The 5,395-nt window shown below is 39.3% G+C and overlaps 1 non-coding gene across 1 annotated transcript; it reads left to right on the top strand.

Annotated features, from left to right (window-relative positions):
- The first annotated feature begins 4,116 nt into the window (after positions 1–4,116).
- Positions 4,117–4,190, top strand: TRNAI-AAU. Its single transcript has one exon. It is a non-coding gene; the product is annotated as a tRNA-Ile (tRNA).
- Positions 4,191–5,395: the final 1,205 nt, after the last annotated feature.

Genomic DNA, 5,395 nt, shown 5'->3' with positions numbered 1-5,395 from the left:
CCCTCCCCTCCAGTTCGCTCCTCTCTTTGAAAAGTAAAAGAAAAATTCTTTCATTGGTATACAATCCCCCCTGTACCCCACCCACCTCCCCATGTACACCGCACTATATAACCTTAATTCTGGACTCTTGTGATAACCATAATACCCTATCATATATCGCTTTTATATTGTTCTCTCCCTCATCTGTTTCAAAGCAGAATACATAATTTATCCAGTTTTTCTCAGTCTTACCCCAACCCTGATGTCAGTCCCATTCTACAACAGTGGCACCATGCAGTATTTGTCCTTTTGTGACTAAGCTATTTCACTCAGCATAATGTCCTCCAGGGTCACCCATTTTGAATAATATTGCATGAGTTCCTTGTTTTTCAATGCAGTGTAGTATTCCATTGTATGAATATACCACAGCTTCTCTATCCATTCATTTGTTGATGGGATAAATTTTTATTTTATACTGATTTGCTTACCTACTTTCATTTTTTAAAAAAAGGTTTTGTGGGGTTTTGTTTGTTTGTTTTTGTTAAGGCACATGGTTCAAATCTGCCAGCTGCTCCACAGGAGAAAGATTCGCAATCTCCTCCCTCCTGATAAACTGCCTCTGAAAACCCACAGGAGGGTCAGCGATTGGTTGATTCCAACTTCACGGTATACTACAACAACAACAACAACCTATCTTGACTCTTTCAAGTTATCATCCTGTCCCTTCACTATGGAAAACTTTCTTTGACACCCTAAGTCCACTGCAGTGCATCACTTTTCATGATATAAACATTTTTGTTTCTTTCTCTTCCTTCCTTTCTTTTTTCTTCAGTGCTGGCCATCCTCACTGGGTTGCTTCTCATTCATAAAGCCTATCTAAAAGGCTGTATCTCTGGCAATATGAATTCACCAGCCCCTGCAAGGGAAAATGATAGGTAATCTCCTCCTGGGCAATTTACAGTCTTGAAAACCTCAAAGGAGGTTCAACTATGAGTCGTTTATAACTACAACAGTGAATTTAAGTGAAGGGATCTAAGATGGGTAGGGTGGAAACTGAAACACATAATCTTCACTACTCCTAGCCTGAGAGTTCTCTAAGTAGGATGAATTTTTCTCCACGTTAAAAGCATTACATTGTAGCACTGATGACAACTTTATTTTTATGTCTATGGTGAGTTTTTAATAACTAGCCCCTGATTCCAATATATGTGGACTTAACTCCTTTCTCACTTTCTAAACTCATCTCAGTTAGAAATCAGTCTGAGTTTTTGGGATGTGAAAGGAATCCTACTGAAACAGCAAACTTCCTAAGTCCCAGGACCCCACCATTCCCAGCTTTATTTTTCCCTATAGAATTTATCGTCATTTTCACATTATCTAACTTCTTAAGTTATTTAACTAAATGCTACGTAATTACAAGCTTCATGAAGGTGGAGTTTGGTTTACTTTTATTTCCCTTTAACTACAATAGATACTCCAACATATTTATTTACTCAGCACATGAACTAGAATTTCATCATCTGTTTTGCAGATGAGAAATATACCAAGCCAGGGTTTATCAATCATCGTACAGTGATAAAGATCAAAAAGTTGTTTAAAGGCATTCATCTAAATCTGTTGCCCAGAAGAAACAAGAATTGGGTGTGTTGCCAGACGCGGTGGAGGGAAGGTGGAGTGGTACTTGGCGTTGATTTTGGAGTTTGGGTTCCACCGAGGGAGGGTAGAGTCAGAGTGAGGAGCCCTTTCCCCTCTGCATGCTGAGTGAGTGCTGTGTCGCGGGAGGCCTGGCGCCGGAAAGAGAAGGTTCCCAAGTCCAGACGCCTTTGACAGCAGGCTTGCGCTGCAAGGCCACCAGGAGAGAGGAAAAGCTGGAGCCAAGCCCTCCGACCACCGTGCGCAGCCAAATCGGTGAGGCGCCTGCGGGCTCCGAGCCGCGAGGCGTTTGCCTTCCTGAGGAGGAGGGAAGAAACCAGTCCCCAGACGCTGCGCTGAATCTTCTCAGATCAGGACTGGCGATTTGGGAAAGGCCAAGTTCACCTGTATCTATCTGTATGCTGAGCAAACGATTCGAGAAGATGGGCTATCATGAATGTGGCGTCATAATTTGAGAGAAAACCTGCCTTCTGTATATGGCAAAACCTTGCTTGTTCAAAGTGAAGAGGACTTGCACTTGCTGCAGAAGATCAAAGATTACAGACGTCAAAATGTATTACATCTCAATGTTAAAACAGAAATCTTCACCACCGGACCAACAGGTAACATCATAATAGATGAAGAAAAGATTAAAGTTGTCAACAATTTAGTTTTCTTGGGTCCACAAGCAACATTCTTGCTACCAGCAGCCAAGAAATCAAAAGACATGCTGCACTGAGAAAATTTACTGTCAAGGACCTAAATCATTAAAATTTACTGTCAAGGACCTAAATCATAAAAGTGCAAGGGTTTAAAGACCAAGGTGCATCTGGTCCAAGCCATGGTATTTTTCTATTGTTTCCTATGCATTTGAAAGTTTGGCAATGAATAAGGATGACAGATAAATAATCATCGCCCTTAAATTGTTGGATGAGTACTGAATGAGTACTGAATACCCCTTGGATGGCCAAAGAACAACAACAAAATATGCATTGGAGAAAAGCAAATGCAAGGATGGTGAAACTTCATCTCACATTCTTTGGACATGTTGTCAGAAGGGACTGATGCTTTGGGAAAGGTGGAGGGTCAGAGAAAGAGAGGAAGCCCCACAACAAGATGGGTCAACCCGGTACACTCCAGCTCATCACAGAGGATGGGGCAAGGTTCCTATCTGTTGTTCACAGGGGCGCTATGAATCAAGTTCACTGGATGGCACCTAACAGCAACAAGAAGTTTACCGGCAAGGGGCAAGATTCCTCAGGGGCGAGTTAATTTTCTTTTTTTGCTTTTCCTTTCTTCGTGATTGGGTTGGTGAAAAGAAGAAGAATGTAAATAAATGTTTACAAAAGGTAGGACTTTTTAAAAGCTGTGTTTTGGGTGTTTACAAACTTTAGTTGTTTGTTGTTGAGGTCTCCCCCCACACCCCATGAAAACCCAGAGATAACTGAAGACAATATAATTTATTTATCATTTATATTTCCTAAACAGGAAAAGTAGATTCTGTCATTTGGCTGGTAAAATTAGTTGGTTAGAGCATGGTGATAATGGCAAAATCTCAGCTTAATTCCTGTACAGGCTGGCATTTAGTTCTTAAAAAAATTTTTTTAAACAGTAAAGTGAAAATTACAATTCAGATTTTGTTTTGTAGTGTTGTTTTGTTTCTTTTTAAAATTGTTTTGCTTTGTTTTTTTACTTTGTAGAAGAGTTAAACAACTGAGTTCCTTACGCCTTTCAAGGAGCTTCCTACAGGAGCTCCTTAGGTCAAAATTAGTGATCTGTCCACTGTGCTCTCCCTCAAGTTCTTGAGCAGTTTGGTATATATTCGGGATTTTTCAGAGAAAAGGTAAAAATGTTCATTTGAAAGTATTTCTATCTTTTTTAGTTAGACTCACGAGATTTGCAAAAGGTAAAGTTCTGCATTTCTGCTTAAGGTAGGGCTTTCCTCTTTTTTTTATGCATCAGAGAGTTGGACAATGACTTAAGGAGGATAGAAGGAGATTTGATGCCTTTGAGCTGTGGTGCTGGAGAAGAGTATTGAGGGTACCATGGACTGCTAGGAAAACAGATTCATCCTGGAAAGGGTTAAACCAGGTGGCTCCCTGGAGGCAAGGATTCTAAGGCTCCATCTAACATACTTTGGACATGTTGTAAGGAGGGACAGGTCCTTGGAGAAGGACATCATGTTTGGGAGGGTGGAGGGACAGCGCAGGAGGGGAAGGCCCTCTATGAGGTGGATTGATTTAGTGACTGGGGTAATCGGGATGGGTGTATCGGAGACAGTGCGATTGGCATAGGACAGAGCAGAGTTTAGGGCTGTTGTACATAGGGTCGCTATGAGTCGCAAACGACTCGACGACACATAACAACAACAACAACAACAATGTACCTGATTAATTATAAGCTCCCCAAGACAGGTAAGTAATAAAGGTTTCAACTTTTTGTATAGCTATGCTGTAGGAATAGCTCTTTTAAAAAGTAAATTTAAAAGGCCTGGTTTACACTTGTGGCTAGTTAGCTCAGTTGGTTAGAACATGATGCTAATAAATTCAAGGTCGTGGGTTCAATCCCCGTACGGGCCACTCTGAGACTGGGTAGTCAATTTGGAAGCATTCTGTTTGGGCAATCTGTTTCTTTGAATAAATAAATATATATATTCTAATATTTTATAATGCATTTATTAATCAGATATTATAATCTTTCTCTTCTCATTTTCAACCATTTTAAAATGTTCTAACTTTTAAATAAGGCTTTCAAGACACAAATTTTATAAAGTTCCTAACTTTCTGTAAAGCACCCACTCCTCTCATTTTCAGGGTAATTTATTTCTAAAATTTGTGGCAACACTTGTTTTCTGTAGATGTGAGATGGAGCTATTACGGAAATATGTGAGAATTTTAAGTAACTGTCACAAGTGGCCAATTCTTTTGAACTTCATTTGTTAAGTGTCACCGACCACCCGACCACGGTCGTGACAAGAAACTCAAGGGGTTTCTTGGTGAAGAGCAGGTGAGGGACGAAGTCGGCGAAAATGAGAGTCTGCACACCAGGATGATGTAGAGAGCTCTGATTTATTATGCTAAAAGCTTGCTTTTTATACATTTAAACTTGTTTAAACTTGACTTATAGCCAACATTTTGTGATTACAAAGCTCACATAAGATTTTAACCAAAAAAAAGTATTTTCTATTACTAAATAATAGCATCGGCTATTAAACATTCTTTGAACAAGAAACACAATGACCTTATGTTGGTCATCTGCTAGACAATGGTTAATGGTTTACATTTCACTTCCTTTCCTCTCCTACTTTGTGTCACTGTATTTTAGCTACCTTTGTTTTTGCCTTTGTACTCATATTTGTACTGTACCTAACAAATCTTAACATCTATTTTCCTACACTCCGGACCATTCCTATGTTTAACAATAGCTTTTGCAACTTGTTTCATGAGATTTTAATTTGTTTCTGTTTGGCAATGTGCACTAAGACTTCCTTTAACTTGTTTTTACCAAGTTAACTTGTAATATTCAATTCTTTTTCCTTGGAATATAAAACGTCTGTATAAGGAAGAGGTACTGGTGTTGGAGTTGGCAGGACATATGGTCCTTTATAAGTACTTTCTTCCCACCACCTGTTATTTATCTGGTAATATTTCCTATTTCTTAAAGAGACCTTTACTTTTAGAGAAGTTTGTCTTTTGAGTCTTTTCTTAAACCTCTCTGTTTTATTCTCATTAACTATGACTTTCTGCTGTTGAAACTAGTCTAAACTTTCTCCTAATATACAATG

The sequence above is a fragment of the Elephantulus edwardii genome, unplaced genomic scaffold (assembly GCF_000299155.1).
Source record: "Elephantulus edwardii isolate Elephantulus edwardi_28Jun2011 unplaced genomic scaffold, EleEdw1.0 scaffold00599, whole genome shotgun sequence".
NCBI lineage: Eukaryota > Metazoa > Chordata > Mammalia > Macroscelidea > Macroscelididae > Elephantulus > Elephantulus edwardii.
This window is presented reverse-complemented; position numbering and strand designations above follow the sequence as displayed.